The sequence below is a fragment of the Bombina bombina genome, chromosome 7 (genome assembly GCF_027579735.1).
Source record: "Bombina bombina isolate aBomBom1 chromosome 7, aBomBom1.pri, whole genome shotgun sequence".
Taxonomy (NCBI): Eukaryota; Metazoa; Chordata; class Amphibia; order Anura; family Bombinatoridae; genus Bombina; species Bombina bombina.
Genome location: NC_069505.1, coordinates 32,583,859 through 32,603,579, shown reverse-complemented (window position 1 = coordinate 32,603,579; position 19,721 = coordinate 32,583,859). Strand labels below are relative to the sequence as shown.

The window sequence follows — 19,721 nt, the reverse complement described above, 5'->3', positions numbered from 1 at the left end:
TGTTGACCAGATATGTAAGGCAGCGACTTGGTCTTCACTGCACACTTTTGCCAAATTTTACAAATTTGTTACTTTTTGCTTCTTCGGAGGCTATTTTTGGGAGAATGGTTTTGCAAGCCGTGGTGCCTTCCATTTAGGTGACCTGATTTGCTCCCTCCCTTCATCCGTGTCCTAAAGCTTTGGTATTGGTTCCCACAAGTAAGGATGACGCCGTGGACCGGACACACCAATGTTGGAGAAAACAGAATTTATGCTTACCTGATAAATTACTTTCTCCAACGGTGTGTCCGGTCCACGGCCCGCCCTGGTTTTTTAATCAGGTCTGATGAATTATTTTCTCTAACTACAGTCACCACGGTGTCATATGGTTTCTCCTATATATATTTCCTCCTGTCCGTCGGTCGAATGACTGGGGTGGGCGGAGCCTAGGAGGGATCATGTGACCAGCTTTGCTGGGACTCTTTGCCATTTCCTGTTGGGGAAGAGAATATCCCACAAGTAAGGATGACGCCGTGGACCAGACACACCGTTGGAGAAAGTAATTTATCAGGTAAGCATAAATTCTGTTTTTTATATAATTTTTTTATTATTAAAGTACATTTGTTCTTTGTTGAAGAGGTGTTGATTATTTTGGATATTAAGGTAACTAGTTCTTTAAGACTAGCTGACACTATTTCTGCCTTTTTATTCTTCTGTGATTTCAGAGGTTTTCTTTCCAATTCCCCATACTAGGGAATGGAATAGGCTGAGAATTTTCTTTTATTTTTAAACTATATTCTTTGTCAGCAGTTAAATTCAATTTGGAGGGTTCTCCAATTTATTGGAGCTATCTCTACTCCTACTAATTATGCTATTGTTTTTATAGCAAAATAGTATTTATTTTCCTTTATATAGTTGTATCTTATTTTTGGAAAATTATTTAGTTTTCAGGTACTTTTCTTGGTCCTGTGATATTGCAATTGCTTCATTTTTTCTGTTTACTTTAAGATCAAGTATCAGATTATGATTTATTTTAGCATTGTTAAGGGACAACATTTACTAGACTAGGTGCTGTTGCATTTGTCTTGTTGTTTTGCATTTTGCAAGTCCTCTGTTTTGACTGGTCCTTTAAAATGGACTATCATGCTAATGATTTAATTTGTGTCTTCATTTTATTGAATATATTCGCAAATGAGGGTTAATCTATTTCTTTAGCTATTTTAGCTAGAAGAATTCTGTGATTTAAAAAAAAAAAAAAAAAGAAAATCCATATTTCTTTTGTTCTAAGATAATCAATTATGATTGGATTCAATTCTTAACTGTTACTATGGGCTTCAAGATTGAGTTCTAAGACTAAAACTTTAAGCTTATACTAGTTTGGTTGTTCTTATTAAGGAACGATTCCTGAGTTCTTTCCCAAGTAACATGTTTTTAATTGGGGTTCAAAATTAGCTCCCTAATGTTGCGATGTACGTGCCGTATTCCAGCTTGGCTGGTAAGGGGCAGGTTAAGACTTCTTTGAAATTTATTTGGTTCTATTTTGTCCAAATTTCTTTGATTTTATTCCAGTAAGGCTAACACTTTCTTTCAGTGTGTTTCTGTCCTATATATTTTGGATACTGTTGAAGCATGGCTGGGTACCCATGGGGTTCAAGCGCTGCTCAGAAATGGAATCTTCTGGGGTTTTTCTTCCAGTTCCTTTTCTAGGAACTGGGTTTTGGAGTTTTATTCAAACTATTCTGCCTTTTTGTGGTCATTGATAGCATTATTTGTTTTCATTAGATACAATAAATGCATATTCTTCATTTTTCTGTTTTCATTCAGATTATTTCCTGAGGATGCGGAATCTCATATGTTTCACTTGCTCTTCAGGACATAGTTAGAGGATCTTTTTTCAAAAGCTCTTGATTCCTCACGCAAGGGTCACCTTTTTTAGGTTTCCAGATGGTTTATGTCACTATCTTTGTCTATCAGACAAGGGACAATTTGTATTGGGTTCCGTCTGTCGGTACCTTTAGTCTCTATTATTTCCTTCAGTTGCTATATATGCATAGAAGTTTTAACAGCATTGGATTCAATTCCCTTTGCTCATTTTCAATGGAAAGATCCTTTCCAGCTTTTTATTAGTGTTGTTTCTTCAAGAACATGGTTGGAGGATCAATTAACCAATCAGTTTGTTGATTCCTCAGACAAGAGTAACCTTTTTTAGATTTCCGGATAGATTCAGTGTCCATGACTCTGTCTCTGTTGGACAGGAGACGTCTGAAATTGGTTTCAGCTTATCGAAACCTTCAGTCTCAATCATTCCCTTCGGTAGCCTTATGCATGGAAATTCTAGGTTCTTATGACTGCTGCATTGGATGTGTTCCCCTTTGCTCATTTTCACATGCGACACCTTCAGCTCTGTATGCTGAACCAGTGGTGCCGGGATTATACAAAGATATCTCATTTAATATCTTTAAAACTGATTGTTCGACACCCTCTGACGTGGTACAGACCACCATTGTTTAGTTCAGGGGGCTTCTTTTTTTTTTTTTTTTTTCTTCCAACCTGGACTGTGATCTCAACAGATGCAAGTCTGACAGGTTGGGGAGCTGTATGGGGGTTTCTGACAGCACAAGGGGTTTGGGAAATCTCAGGAGGTGAGATTACCAATCAATATTTTGGAACTCCGTGCAATTTTCAGAGCTCTTCAGTCATGGCCTCTTCTAAAGAGAGAATCGTTCATTTGTTTTCAGACAGACAATGTCACAACTGTGGCATATATCAATCATCGAGGGACTCACAGTCCTCTGGCTATGAAAGAAGTATCTCGAATACTGGTATGGGCGGAATCCAGCTCCTGTCTAATCTCTGCGGTTCATATCCCAGGTATTGACAATTGGAAAGTGGATTATTTCAGTCGCCAAACGTTACATCCGGGCGAGTGGTCTCTTCACCCAGAGGTGTTTCTTCAGATTGTTCAAATGTGGGGACTTCCAGAAATAGATCTGATGGCTTCTCATCTAAACAAGAAACTTCCCAGGTATCTGTCCAGATCCAGGGATCCTCAGGCGGAAGCAGTGGATTCATTGTCACTTCCTTGGAAGTATCATCCTGCCTATATCTTTCCGCCTCTAGTTCTTCTTCCAAGAGTAATCTCCAAGATTCTGAAGGAATGCTCGTTTTTTCTGCTGGTGGCTCCAGCATGGTCTCACAGGTTTTGGTATATGGATCTTGTCCGCATGGCTTCTTGCCAACCGTGGACTCTTCCGTTAAGACCAGACCTTCTGTCACAAGGTCCTTTTTTACCATCAGGATCTCCAATCCTTAAATTTAAAGGTATGGAGATTGAACGCTTGATTCTTAGTCAAAGAGGTTTCTCTGATTCTGTGATTAATACTATGTTACAGGCTCGTAGATCTGTATCTAGGAAGATATATTATCGAGTCTGGAAGACTTTCATTTCTTGGTGTCTTTCTCATCATTTTTCCTGGCATTCTTTTAGAATTCCGAGAATTTTTCAGGATGGTTTGGATAAAGGTTTGTCTGCAAGTTCCTTGAAAGGACAAATCTCTGCTCTTTCTGTTCTTTTTCACAGGAGTGATATTTATTGTTTTGTACAAGCTTTGGTTCGTATAAAACCTGTTATTAAGTCAATTTCTCCTCCTTGGAGTTTGAATTTGGTTCTGGGGGCTCTTCAAGCTCTTCCGTTTGAACCTATGCATTCACTGGACATTAAATTACTTTCTTGGAAAGTTTTGTTTTCTTTTGGCCATCTCTTCTGCTAGAAGAGTTTCTGAATTATCTGCTCTTTCTTGTGAGTCTCCTTTTCTGATTTTTCATCAGGATAAGGCGGTGTTGCGAACTTCTTTTAAATTTTTACCTAAGGTTGTGAATTCTAACAACATTAGTATAGAAATTGTGGTTCCTTCATTATGTCCTAATCCTAAGAATTCTAAGGAGAGATCATTGCATTCTTTGGATGTAGTTAGAGCTTTGAAATATTATGTTGAAGCTACTAAGAATTTCCGAAAGACTTCTAGTCTATTTGTTATCTTTTCCGGTTCTAGGAAAGGTCAGAAGGCCTCTGCCATTTCTTTGGCATCTTGGTTAAAATCTTTGATTCATCATGCTTATGTCGAGTCGGGTAAAACTCCGCCTCAAAGGATTACAGCTCATTCTACTAGGTCAGTTTCTACTTCCTGGGCGTTTAGGAATGAAGCTTCGATTGATCAGATTTGCAAAGCAGCAACTTGGTCTTCTTTGCATACTTTTACTAAATTCTACCATTTTGATGTGTATTCTTCTTCTGAAGCAGTTTTTGGTAGAAAAATACTTCAGGCAGCTGTTTCAGTTTGATTCTTCTGCTTTTAATTTCAGTTTTCTTCATTATAAGATTTAAACTTTATTTTGGTTGTGGATTATTTTTCAGCGGAATTGGCTGTCTTTATTTTATCGCTCCCTCTCTAGTGACTCTTGCGTGGAAGATCCACATCTTGGGTAGTCATTATCCCATACGTCACTAGCTCATGGACTCTTGCTAATTACATGAAAGAAAAACATAATTTATGTAAGAACTTACCTGATAAATTCATTTCTTTCATATTAGCAAGAGTCCATGAGCTAGTGACGTATGGGATATACATTCCTACCAGGAGGGGCAAAGTTTCCCAAACCTCAAAATGCCTATAAATACACCCCTCACCACACCCACAAATCAGTTTAACGCATAGCCAAGAAGTGGGGTGATAAGAAAAAAGTGCGAAAGCATAAAAAATAAGGAATTGGAATAATTGTGCTTTATACAAAGAAATCATAACCACCACAAAAAAAGGGTGGGCCTCATGGACTCTTGCTAATATGAAAGAAATGAATTTATCAGGTAAGTTCTTACATAAATTATGTTTTCTTTCATGTAATTAGCAAGAGTCCATGAGCTAGTGACGTATGGGATAATGACTACCCAAGATGTGGATCTTTCCACGCAAGAGTCACTAGAGAGGGAGGGATAAAATAAAGACGGCTAATTCCGCTGAAAAATAATCCACACCCAAAATAAAGTTTTAATGAAAATATAAGCAGAAGATTCAAACTGAAACAGCTGCCTGAAGTACTTTTCTACCAAAAACTGCTTCAGAAGAAGAAAACACATCAAAATGGTAGAATTTAGTAAAAGTATGCAAAGAGGACCAAGTTGCTGCTTTGCAAATCTGATCAACTGAAGCTTCATTCCTAAACGCCCAGGAAGTAGAAACTGACCTAGTAGAATGAGCTGTAATCCTTTGAGGCGGAGTTTTACCCGACTCGACATAAGCATGATGAATCAAAGATTTTAACCAAGATGCCAAAGAAATGGCAGAGGCCTTCTGACCTTTCCTAGAACCGGAAAAGATAACAAATAGACTAGAAGTCTTCCGGAAAGTCTTAGTAGCTTCAACATAATATTTCAAAGCTCTAACCACATCCAAAGAATGCAATGATTTCTCCTTAGAATTCTTAGGATTAGGACATAATGAAGGAACCACAATTTCTCTACTAATGTTGTTAGAATTCACAACCTTAGGTAAAAATTCAAAAGAAGTTCGCAACACCGCCTTATCCTGATGAAAAATCAAAAAAGGAGACTCACAAGAGAGAGCAGATAATTCAGAAACTCTTCTGGCAGAAGAGATGGCCAAAAGGAACAAAACTTTCCAAGAAAGTAATTTAATATCCAATGAATGCATAGGTTCAAACGGAGGAGCTTGAAGAGCCCCCAGAACCAAATTCAAACTCCAAGGAGGAGAGATTGACTTAATAACAGGTTTTATACGCACCAAAGCTTGTACAAAACAATGAATATCAGGAAGATTAGCAATCTTCCTGTGAAAAAGAACAGAAAGAGCAGAGATTTGTCCTTTCAAGGAACTTGCAGACAAACCTTTATCCAAACCATCCTGAAGAAACTGTAAAATTCTTGGAATTCTAAAAGAATGCCAGGAAAAAAGATGAAGAAGACACCAAGAAATATAAGTCTTCCAGACTCTATAATATATCTCCCTAGATACAGATTTACGAGCCTGTAACATAGTATTAATCACAGAGTCAGAGAAACCTCTTTGACTAAGAATCAAGCGTTCAATCTCCATACCTTTTTAAATTTAAGGATTTGAGATCCTGATGGAAAAAAGGACCTTGAGACAGAAGGTCTGGTCTTAACGGAAGAGTCCACGGTTGGCAAGAAGCCATCCGGACAAGATCCGCATACCAAAACCTGTGAGGCCATGCTGGAGCTACCAGCAGAACAAACGAGCATTCCTTCAGAATCTTGGAGATCACTCTTGGAAGAAGAACTAGAGGCGGAAAGATATAGGCAGGATGATACTTCCAAGGAAGAAACAATGCATCCACTGCTTCCGCTTGAGGATCCCTGGATCTGGAGAGATACCTGGGAAGTTTCTTGTTTAGATGAGAGGCCATCAGATCTATTTCTGGAAGTCCCCACATTTGAACAATCTGAAGAAATGCATCTGGGTGAAGAGACCATTCGCCCGGATGCAATGTTTGGCGACTGAGATAATCCGCTTCCCAATTGTCTATATCTGGGATATGAACCGCAGAAACTAGACAGGAGCTGGATTCCGCCCAAACCAGAATTTGAGATACTTCTTTCATGGCTAGAGGACTGTGAGTCCCTCCTTGATGATTGACGTATGCCACAGTTGTGACATTGTCCGTCTGAAAACAAATGAACGATTCTCTCTTTAGAAGAGGCCAAAACTGAAGAGCTCTGAAAATTGCACGGAGTTCCAAAATATTGATCGGTAATCTCACCTCCTGAGATTCCCAGACCCCTTGTGCCGTCAGAGACCCCCACACAGCTCCCCAACCTGTAAGACTTGCATCTGTTGAAATGACAGTCCAGGTCGGAAGAACAAAAGAAGCCCCCTGAACTAAACGATGGTGATCTGTCCACCACGACAGAGAGTGTCGTACAATCAGTTTTAAAGATATTAATTGATAAATCTTTGTGTAATCCCTGCACCATTGGTTCAGCATACAAAGCTGAAGAGGTCGCATGTGAAAACGAGCAAAGGGGATCGCGTCCGATGCAGCAGTCATAAGACCTAGAATTTCCATGCATAAGGCTACCGAAGGGAATGATTGTGACTGAAGGTTTTGACAAGCTGATATCAATTTTAGACGTCTCTTGTCTGTCAAAGATAGAGTCATGGACACTGAATCTATCTGGAAACCCAAAAAGGTTACCCCTCTGAGGAATCAATGAACTTTTTAGTAAATTGATCCTCCAACCATGATCTTGAAGAAACAACACAAGTCTATTCGTATGAGATTCTGCTAAATGTAAAGACTGAGCGAGTACCAAGATATCGTCCAAATAAGGAAATACCACAATACCCTGTTCTCTGATTACAGACAGAAGGGCACCGAGAACCTTTGTAAAAATTCTTGGAGCTGTTGCTAGGCCAAACAGCAGAGCCACAAACTGGTAATGCTTGTCTAGGAAAGAGAATCTCAGAAACTGAAAGTGATCTGGATGAATCGGGATATGCATCCTGTAAATCTATTGTAGACATATAATGCCCTTGCTGAACAAAAGGCAGGATAGTCCTTACAGTTACCATTTTGAATGTTGGTATCCTTACATAACGATTCAATATTTTTAGATCCAGAACTGGTCTGAAGGAATTCTCCTTCTTTGGTACAATGAATAGATTTTAGTAAAACCCCAGCCCCTGTTCCAGAACTGGAACTGGCATAATTACTCCGGCCAACTCTAGATCTGAAACACATTTCAGAAATGCTTGAGCCTTCGCTGGATTTACTGGGACACGGGAAAGAAAAAATCTCTTTGCAGTAGGTCTTATTTTGAAGCCAATTCTGTACCCTTCTGAAACAATATTCTGAATCCAAAGATTGTGAACGGATTTGATCCAAATTTCTTTGAAAAAACGTAATCTGCCCCCTACCAGCTGAGCTGGAATGAGGGCCGCACCTTCATGTGGACTTAGAAGCTGGCTTTGATTTTCTAGAAGGCTTGGATTTATTCCAGACTGGAGATGGTTTCCAAACTGATACCGCTCCTGAGGATGAAGGATCAGGTTTCTGTTCCTTGTTGTGACGAAAGGAACGAAAACGATTATTAGACCTGAATTTACCTTTAGATTTTTTATCCTGTGGTAAAAAAGTTCCTTTCCCTCCAGTAACAGTTGAAATAATAGAATCCAACTGAGAACCAAATAATTTATTACCCTGGAAAGAAAGGGAAAGCAGAGTAGACTTAGAAGACATATCAGCATTCCAAGTTTTAAGCCATAAAGCTCTTCTAGCTAAAATAGCTAGAGATATATACCTGACATCAACCCTAATGATATCAAAGATGGCATCACAAATAAAATTATTAGCATGTTGAAGAAGAAGAATAATGCTATGAGAATTATGATCTGTCACTTGTTGCGCTAAAGCTTCCAACCAAAAAGTTGAAGCTGCAGCAACATCCGCCAAAGATATAGCAGGTCTAAGAATATTACCTGAACACAAATAGGCTTTTCTTAGAAAGGATTCAATTTTCCTATCTAAAGGATCCTTAAAGGAAGTACCATCTGCCGTAGGAATCGTAGTACGCTTAGCAAGAGTAGAGACAGCCCCATCAACCTTAGGGATTTTGTCCCAAAACTCTAATCTGTCAGGTGGCACAGGATATAATTGCTTAAAACGTTTAGAAGGAGTAAATGAATTACCCAAATTATTCCATTCCCTGGAAATTACTTCAGAAATAGCACTAGGAACAGGAAAAACTTCTGGAATAACCACAGGAGATTTAAAGACCTTATCTAAACGTTTAGATTTAGTATCAAGAGGACCAGAATCCTCAATTTCTAAAGCAATTAGAACTTCTTTAAGTAAAGAACGAATAAATTCCATTTTAAATAAATATGAAGATTTATCAGCATCAACCTCTGTGACAGAATCCTCTGAACCAGAAGAACCATTATCAGAATCAGAATGATGTTCATTTAAAAATTCATCTGGACAATGAGAAGTTTTAAAAGATTTTTTATGTTTACTAGAAGGAGGAATAACAGACAAAGCCTTCTTAATGGATTCAGAAACAAAATCCCTTATGTTATCAGGAACACTCTGAGTATTAGATGTTGACGGAACAGCAACAGGTAATGGAACTTTACTAAAGGAAATTTTATCTGCATTAACAAGTTTGTCATGACATTCAATACAAACAACAGCTGGAGGAACAGATACCAAAAGTTTACAGCAGATACACTTAGCTTTGGTAGCTCCAGCACCAGGCAGCGATTTTCCTGAAGTATCTTCTGACTCAGTTGCAACGTGGGACATCTTGCAATATGTAATAGAAAAAACAACATATAAAGCAAAATTGATCATATTCCTTAAATGACAGTTTCAGGAATGGGAAAAAATGCCAGTGAACAAGCTTCTAGCAACCAGAAGCAATAAATAATGAGACTTAAATAATGTGGAGACAAAAGTGACGCCCATATTTTTTTAGCGCCAAATAAGACGCCCACATTATTTGGCGCCTAAATGCTTTTGGCGCCAAAAAATGACACCACATCCGGAACGCCGACACTTTTGACGCAAAAGAACGTCAAAAAATTACGCAACTTCCGGCGACACGTATGACGCCGGAAACAGAAAAAAAATTTTCCGCCAAAAAAGTCTGCGCCAAGAATGACGCAATCAAATTAAGCATTTTCAGCCCCCGCGAGCCTAACAGCCCACAGGGAAAAGTCAAATTTTTAAGGTAAGAAAAAATGATTAATTCAAATGCATTATCCCAAATATGAAACTGACTGAAAAGTAAGAAATGTTGAACATCCTGAGTCAAGGCAAATAAATGTTTGAATACATATATTTAGAACTTTATAAAAAAGTGCCCAACCATAGCTTAGAGTGTCACAGAAAATAAGACTTACTTACCCCAGGACACTCGTCTACATGTTGTAGAAAGCCAAACCAGTACTGAAACGAAAATCAGCAGAGGTAATGGTATATATATATATGAGTATATCGTCGATCTGAAAAGGGAGGTAAGAGATGAATCTCTACGACCGATAACAGAGAACCTATGAAATAGACCCCGTAGAAGGAGATCATTGCATTCAAATAGGCAATACTCTCCTCACATCCCTCTGACATTCACTGCACGCTGAGAGGAAAACCGGGCTCCAACCTGCTGCGGAGCGCATATCAACGTAGAATCTAGCACAAACTTACTTCACCACCTCCATAGGAGGCAAAGTTTGTAAAACTGATTTGTGGGTGTGGTGAGGGGTGTATTTATAGGCATTTTGAGGTTTGGGAAACTTTGCCCCTCCTGGTAGGAATGTATATCCCATACGTCACTAGCTCATGGACTCTTGCTAATATGAAAGAAATGAATTTATCAGGTAAGTTCTTACATAAATTATGTTCTTTTTTTAGAAGACAACCCTAAGTATTGATCTAGGCCCATTTTGGTATATTTCATGCCACCATTTCACCACCAAATGCGATCAAATAAAAAAAATCGTTCACTTTTTCACAAATTGTCACAATTTTAGGTTTCTCACTGAAATTATTTACAAACAGCTTGTGCAATTATGACACAAATGGTTGTAAATGCGTCTCTGGGATCCCCTTTGTTCTGAAATAGCAGACATATATATGGCTTTGGCATTGCTTTCTCCTGTTAAGTGTAGTCAGTCCACGGGTCATCCATTACTTATGGAATATATCTCTTCCTAACAGGAAACTGCAAGAGAATTACCCAGCAGAGCTGCTATATAGCTCCTCCCCTCACATATCATATTCAGTCATTCTCTTGCAGCCTAACTAAAAAGGAAGCTGTGAGAGATCTGTGGTGTTTTTTTAACTTAGTTTATTTCTACAATCAAAAGTTTATTTTAAATGGCACCGGAGTGTGCTGTTTATTCTCAGGCAGCATTAGAAGAAGAATCTGTCTGGGTTTTTTTCTATGGTCTTAGCAGACGTAACTAAGATCCACTGGCTGTTTCTCATCTGAGGAGTGAGGTAACTTCAGAGAAGGGGAATAGCATGCAGGGCTCCCCTGCAACAAATGAGGTATGTGCAGTAATTTATTTTCTGAGGAATGGAATTGACTGAGAAAATACTGCTGATACCATTGTAAAGTAAGTTCAGCCTTAAATGCAGTGATAGCGACTGGTATCAGGCTGATGTGTGTGTGTGTGTGTGTGTACACTGAATGTATTTTTCTAAGGAATGGAATTGACTCTGAAAATACTGTTAATACTGAAATAATGTATGAGCCTTAACTGCAGTAAAAACGACTGGTAGCAGGCTTATTAATAATAATACATAACTTTCAAATGTATGTTTAAAACGTTTACTGGCTTGTTAATCGTTTTTGTGAGGTACTTGGTGATAAAACTTATTAGGGCATGATTTTTACCACATGGCCATTTTTGTTTTCTGCATAGAAACAGTTTCTGAGCTTCCCCACTGTTGTAATATGAGTGGGAGGGGCCTATTTTAGCGCTTTTTTGCGCAGTAAAAATTCAGTCACAATCTGTCTACTTCATCCTCCATGATCCAGATCGTCTCTAGGAGCTCAGGGGTCTTCAAAATCCATTTTGAGGGAGGTAATCAGGCACAGCAGTCCTGTGACAGTGTATTTGACTGTGAGAAAAACGTTAATTATATAATTGTTATTCGTTTTTGGGTACTAAGGGGTTAATCATCCATTTGCTGGTGGGTGCAATCCTTTGCTAACTTAATACATTTACTGTGAAAATTTGGTTGCTATAACTATTTTGGTCATTGTTATTTCAACTGTGTCAGTTTTTCTGTGCTTCTTAAAGGCACAGTAACGTTTTTTATATTGCTTGTAAATTAATTTTGAAAAGTATTTCCAAGTTTGCTAGTCTCATTGCTAGTTTGTTTAAACATGTCTGACTCAGATGAATCTCTTTGTTCACTATGTTTAAAGGCCAATGTGGAGCCCAATAGAAATTTGTGTACTAATTGCATTGATGCTACTTTAAATAAAAGTCAATCTTTACATGTAAAGAAATTATCACCAGACGACGAGGGGGAAGTTATGCCGACTAACTCTCCTCACGTGTCAGTACCTTCGCCTCCCACTCAGGAGGTGCGTGATTTTGTGGCGCCAAGTACATCAGGGAGGCCCTTACAAATCACTTTGCAAGACATGGCTACTGTTATGACAGAAGTATTATCTAAGTTGCCAGAATTAAGAGGCAAGCGCGATAGCTCTGGGTTAAGGATAGAGCGCGCGGATGAGATGAGAGCCATGTCAGATACTGCGTCACAGTTTGCAGAACGTGAGGACGGAGAGCTTCATTCTGTGGGTGACGGATCTGATCCAGGGAGACTGGATTCAGAGATTTCCAATTTTAAATTTAAGCTAGAGAACCTCCGCACATTGCTAGGGGAGGTATTAGCGGCTCTGAATGATTGTAACACGGTTGCAATTCCAGAGAAATTATGTAGGTTGGATAGATACTATGCGGTACCGGTGTGTACTGACGTATTTCCTATACCAAAAAGGCTTACAGAGATTATTAGCAAGGAGTGGGATAGACCGGGTGTTCCTTTTACCCCTCCTCCCATATTTAGGAAAATGTTTCCTATTGACGCCACCACACGAGACTTATGGCAGACGGTCCCTAAGGTGGAGGGAGCAGTTTCTTCTTTAGCTAAGCGTACCACTATCCCGGTGGAGGATAGTTGTGCCTTTTCAGATCCAATGGATAAAAAATTAGAGGGTTACCTTAAGAAAATGTTTGTTCAACAAGGTTTTATTTTACAGCCCCTCGCATGCATTGCGCCTGTCACTGCTGCGGCAGCATTCTGGTTTGAGTCTCTGGAAGAGGCCATTCGCTCAGCTCCATTGGATGAAATAATCAACAAGCTTAAAACACTTAAGCTAGCTAACGCATTTGTTTCTGATGCCGTTGTGCATTTAACCAAACTTACGGCTAAGAACTCCGGATTCGCCATCCAAGCGCGCAGAGCGCTATGGCTTAAATCCTGGTCAGCTGACGTGACTTCTAAATCTAAATTGCTTAATATTCCTTTCAAAGGGCAGACCTTATTCGGGCCCGGCTTGAAAGAAATTGTTGACATTACGGGAGGTAAGGGCCATGCTCTACCTCAGGACAGGGCCAAATCAAAGACCAAACAGTCTAATTTTCGTGCCTTTCGTAACTTCAAGGCAGGAGCAGCATCAACTTCCTCCGCTCCAAAACAGGAAGGAGCTGTTGCTCGTTACAGGCAGGGCTGGAAAGTTAACCAGTCCTGGAACAGGGGCAAGCAGGCCAAGAAACCTGCTGCTGCCCCCAAAACAGCATGAAGAGAGGGCCCCCTATCCGGAAACGGATCTAGTGGGGGGCAGACTTTTTCTCTCTTCGCCCAGGCTTGGGCAAGAGATGTCCAGGATCCCTGGGCGTTGGAGATCATATCTCAGGGATATCTCCTGGACTTCAAAACTTCTCCTCCACGGGGGAGATTTCATCTTTCAAGGTTATCAGCAAACCAAATAAAGAAAGAGGCGTTTCTACGCTGTGTACAAGACCTCTTACTAATGGGGGTAATCCACCCAGTTCCGCGGACGGAACACGGGCAGGGATTCTATTCAAACCTATTTGTGGTTCCCAAGAAAGAGGGAACCTTCAGGCCAATCTTGGACTTAAAAATCCTAAACAAATTTCTAAGAGTTCCATCATTCAAAATGGAAACTATTAGAACCATCCTTCCCATGATCCAAGAGGGTCAGTACATGACCACAGTGGACTTAAAGGATGCCTACCTTCACATACCGATTCACAAGGATCATTACCGGTATCTGAGATTTGCCTTCCTAGACAGGCATTACCAGTTTGTAGCTCTTCCCTTCGGATTAGCTACGGCTCCAAGAATCTTTACAAAAATTCTAGGATCACTTCTGGCGGTACTAAGACCGCGAGGCATAGCGGTGACTCCGTACCTAGACGACATTCTGATACAAGCGTCAAGTTTTCAAACTGCCAAGTCTCATACAGAGAAAGTTCTGGCATTTCTGAGGTCGCATGGGTGGAAGGTGAACGTGGAAAAGAGTTCTCTATTACCACTCACAAGGGTTCCCTTCCTAGGGACTCTTATAGATTCTGTAGAGATGAAAATTTACCTGACAGAGGCCAGGTTATTAAAACTTCTAAATGCTTGCCGTGTCCTTCACTCCATTCCACACCCGTCAGTAGCTCAGTGCATGGAAGTAATCGGCTTAATGGTAGCGGCAATGGACATAGTACCATTTGCGCGCCTGCATCTCAGACCGCTGCAATTGTGCATGCTAAGTCAGTGGAACGGGGATTACTCAGATTTGTCCCCCCTACTAAATCTGGATCAAGAGACCAGAGATTCTCTTCTATGGTGGCTTTCTCGGCCACATCTGTCCAAGGGGATGACCTTTCGCAGGCCAGATTGGACGATTGTAACAACAGACGCCAGCCTTCTAGGCTGGGGAGCAGTCTGGAATTCCCTGAAAGCTCAGGGATTATGGACTCAGGAGGAGAAACTCCTCCCAATAAATATTCTGGAGTTAAGAGCAATATTCAATGCTCTCCTAGCTTGGCCTCAGTTAGCAACTCTGAGGTTCATCAGATTTCAGTCGGACAACATCACGACTGTGGCTTACATCAACCATCAAGGGGGAACCAGAAGTTCCCTAGCGATGTTGGAAGTCTCAAAGATAATTCGCTGGGCAGAGTCTCACTCTTGCCACCTGTCAGCGATCTACATCCCAGGCGTGGAGAACTGGGAGGCGGATTTTCTAAGTCGCCAGACTTTTCATCCGGGGGAGTGGGAGCTTCATCCGGAGGTCTTTGCTCAACTAATTCGTCGTTGGGGCAAACCAGATCTGGATCTCATGGCGTCTCGTCAGAACGCCAAGCTTCCTTGTTACGGATCCAGGTCCAGGGACCCGGGAGCGGTGCTGATAGATGCTCTGACAGCCCCTTGGGTCTTCAACATGGCTTATGTGTTTCCACCATTCCCGATGCTTCCTCGTTTGATTGCCAAGATCAAACAGGAGAGAGCTTCGGTGATTCTGATAGCGCCTGCGTGGCCACGCAGGACCTGGTATGCAGACCTAGTGGACATGTCGTCCTGTCCACCGTGGTCTCTGCCTCTGAGACAGGACCTTCTAATTCAGGGTCTTTTCAAACCTCCAAATCTAATTTCTCTGAGGCTGACTGCATGGAGATTGAACGCTTGATTCTATCAAAGCGTGGCTTCTCGGAGTCGGTTATTGATACCTTAATACAGGCTAGGAAGCCTGTTACCAGAAAAATTTACCATAAGATATGGCGTAAATATTTACATTGGTGCGAATCCAAGAGTTACTCATGGAGTAAGGTTAGGATTCCTAGGATATTGTCCTTTCTACAAGAGGGTTTAGAAAAGGGCTTATCTGCTAGTTCGTTAAAGGGACAGATTTCTGTTCTGTCTATTCTTCTACACAAACGTCTGGCTGAAGTTCCAGACGTTCAGGCTTTCTGTCAGGCTTTAACTAGGATTAAGCCTGTGTTTAAGTCTGTTGCTCCACCGTGGAGCTTAAACTTAGTTCTTAATGTTCTTCAAGGCGTTCCATTTGAACCCCTTCATTCCATTGATATCAAGCTGTTATCTTGGAAAGTTCTGTTTTTGATGGCTATTTCCTCGGCTCGAAGAGTCTCTGAGTTATCTGCCTTACATTGTGATTCTCCTTATCTGATTTTTCATTCAGACAAGGTAGTCCTGCGTACTAAACCTAAGGTAGTTACTAACAGGAATATCAATCAAGAGATTGTTGTTCCATCTCTGTGTCCTAACCCTTCTTCAAAGAAGGAACGACTTTTGCATAATCTGGACGTAGTCCGTGCCCTGAAATTCTATTTGCAGGCAACTAAAGATTTTCGTCAAACTTCTTCCCTGTTTGTCGTTTACTCTGGACAGAGGAGAGGTCAAAAGGCTTCGGCTACCTCTCTCTCTTTTTGGCTTCGTAGCATAATACGCTTAGCCTATGAGACTGCCGGACAGCAGCCTCCTGAAAGGATTACAGCTCATTCTACTAGAGCTGTGGCTTCCACCTGGGCCTTTAAAAATGAGGCCTCTGTTGAACAGATTTGCAAGGCTGCGACTTGGTCTTCGCTTCACACTTTTTCAAAATTTTACAAATTTGACACTTTTGCTTCCTCGGAGGCTATTTTTGGGAGAAAGGTACTTCAGGCAGTGGTTCCTTCTGTTTAATGTTCCTGCCTTGTCCCTCCCTTCATCCGTGTACTTTAGCTTTGGTATTGGTATTCCATAAGTAATGGATGACCCGTGGACTGACTACACTTAACAGGAGAAAACATAATTTATGCTTACCTGATAAATTCCTTTCTCCTGTAGTGTAGTCAGTCCACGGCCCGCCCTGTTTTTACGGCAGGTCTAAATTTTAATTAAACTCCAGTCACCACTGTACCCTATGGTTCCTCCTTTCTCGTCTGCTTTGGTCGAATGACTGAATATGATATGTGAGGGGAGGAGCTATATAGCAGCTCTGCTGGGTAATTCTCTTGCAGTTTCCTGTTAGGAAGAGAGATATTCCATAAGTAATGGATGACCCGTGGACTGACTACACTACAGGAGAAAGGAATTTATCAGGTAAGCATAAATTATGTTTTTTGGTAATTAGAAGGCCTCTAAATGCCGCTGCGCACCACACTTGTATTATGCCCAGCAGTGAAGGGGTTAATTAGGGAGCTTGTAGGGTTAATTTTAGCTGTAGTGTAGTAGATAACCCAAAGTATTGATCTAGGCCTATTTTAGTATATTTCATGCCACCATTTCACAGCCAATAGCGATCAAATAAAAAAAATTGTTTACTTTTTTACAAATTTTTTTTCACAAACTTTAGGTTTCTCACTGAAATTATTTACAAACAGCTTGTGCAATTATGGCATAAATGGTTGTAAATGCTTCTCTGGGATCCCCTTTGTTCAGAATTAGCAGACATATATGGCTTTGGTGTTGCTTTTTGGCAATTAGAAGGCCGCTAAATGCTGCTGTGCACCACACTTGTATTATGCCCAGCAGTGAAGGGGTTAATTAGGGAGCTTGTAGGGAGCTTGCAGGGTTAATTTTAGCTTTAGTGTAGAGATCAGCCTGTAATGCATTTAGCTGTAATGGACCCCCCCAAACAGCTCTCTTAACACTCCCCCGCTACCTTTTTGCCGCCATCTTGGGTACTGGCAGCTGTCTGCCAGTACCCAATTTGTTCCCCAAAACGTTTTTTTTTTATTTTTTTATAAAATATAGCTTTCTCTGTGTAGTGTAGCTGCCCCCCTCCCTGATCCTTTGAGATATATATATATATATATATATATATATATATATATATATATATATATATATATATATATATATATATATATATATATATATATATATATATATATATATATATATATATATTTTATTTATTTTCCCCCCTCCCTCTCACGCTGCAATTTATTGATCATTGGTGATAGTGGTTGCTGCGCACACACACACTAGCACGCTCCCAGCGTGCACATTGCTCTTACAGGAACTGGATGCTGGGTAGCGATTGGGCTCCCACCCACCAACGATTGGCACCATCTCTACCGGTGCAGAGAGGGCCAAGTACGTACTTGGTCGTTAAGGGGTTAAAATGAATGCCCTATTTGAATCATGAGTTGTGTTTTTTTTTTTTTTTTTTTAGACTTGACTGTACCTTTTAAGTTTTCTATATGCATCATTCACAAACCTCAAGTAGAACAAAAATATATCTAGAGAAAGATGTTTTAAATACCTGATATCTCAGTCTAAGATTTTTCAAATAGTGCACCAATCACAACTAATAACTCTTCAGAGGAATTACTCCCAAAAAAACTCTATAAATCAATAAAGCAAAAACAGTTATTATAGAATAAAATATGTACTGATTTATTAACACATTTATATAAGTTAAATAGTTACTATACCACTGGTGGTTTCACAATAAAATAAGTTATTAAAAGCTCTTATAAAAAATATATGGATGGTTTCCCTTTATATAAGGAAGAAAGCCAAGTAGCCGCAAAATGAACCTGGAGTTAAGTCTTTTCAAATGTATCAGAAACATAAAATTTGACTGTAGATAAGAATAAAAAAGGCCCATCAAGTCTACCCATATTACATGTTACTGTTTCTTTAGGATAGCCTTATGCATGTCCCATCAAGTCTACCCATATTACATGTTACTGTTTCTTTAGGATAGCCTTATGCATGTCCCATCAAGTCTACCCATATTACACGTTACTGTTTCCTTAGGATAGCCTTATGCATGTCCCATCAAGTCTACCCATATTACATGTTACTGTTTTCTTAGGATAGCCTTATGCATGTCCCATCAAGTCTACCCCTATTACATGTTACTGTTTTCTTAGGCTAGCCTTATGTATGTCCCATCAAGTCTACCCATATTACATGTTACTGTTTTCTTAGGCTAGCCTTATGCATGTCCCATCAAGTCTACACATATTACATGTTACTGTTTCCTTAGGATAGCCTTATGCATGTCCCATCAAGTCTACACATATTACATGTTACTGTTTCCTTAGGATAGCCTTATGCATGTCCCATCAAGTCTACACATATTACATGTTACTGTTTCCTTAGGATAGCCTTATGCATGTCCCATCAAGTCTACCCATATTACATGTTACTGTTTCCTTAGGATAACCTTATGCATGTCCCATCAAGTCTACCCATATTACATGTTATTGTTTCTTTAGGATAGCCTTATGCATGTCCCATCAAGTCTACACATATTACATGTTACCGTTTCCTTAGGATAGCCTTATGCATGTCCCATCAAGTCTACCCATATTACATATTACTGTTTCCTTAGGATAACCTTATGCATGTCCCATCAAGTCTACCCATATTACATGTTACTGTATTTCTTAGGATAACCTTATGCATGTCCCATCAAGTCTACCCATATTACATGTTACTGTTTCCTTATGATAGCCATTTGTATTTCCCAGTCACTTTTGAATGCCTTTACAGTCTTTGTGTTTACCACCTCAAATGGAAGTTTATTCCATGAATTCACCACCCTTTCTGTAAAAAAAAAAAAAAAAAAACCTTCCTCAAATTTCACCTGAATCTGCTACCCTCTAATTTTTAGATTGTGACCCCTTGTTTTGGCATTTAATTGTTTATGAAAAATGCTTTTAGCTTCTATTTCTTTCATGTAATTGGCAAGAGTCCATGAGCTAGTGATGTATGGGATATACATTCCTACCAGGAGGGGCAAAGTTTCCCAAACCTCAAAATGCCTATAAATACACCCCTCACCACACCCACAATTCAGATTTACAAACTTTGCCTCCTATAGAGGTGGTGAAGTAAGTTTATGCTAGATTTCTCCAACATAGGTGTGTCCGGTCCACGGCGTCATCCTTACTTGTGGGATATTCTCTTCCCCAACAGGAAATGGCAAAGAGCACAGCAAAGCTGGTCACATGATCCCTCCTAGGCTCCGCCTACCCCAGTCATTCTCTTTGCCGTTGCACCGGCAACATCTCCACGGAGATGGTTAAGAGTTTTTTTGCTTCTTCGGAGGCTATTTTTGGGAGAAAGGTTTTGCAAGCCGTGGTGCCTTCCATTTAGGTGACCTGATTTGCTCCCTCCCTTCATCCGTGTCCTAAAGCTTTGGTATTGGTTCC

General features: G+C 40.1%; 1 protein-coding gene across 1 annotated transcript in view; it reads left to right on the top strand.

Annotated features, from left to right (window-relative positions):
• The window catches only part of LOC128665801 (dr1-associated corepressor), a 105,736-nt gene that overhangs the window by 64,715 nt on the left and 21,300 nt on the right, over window positions 1-19,721 (top strand). The gene's annotated exons all lie outside the window — the stretch shown is intronic.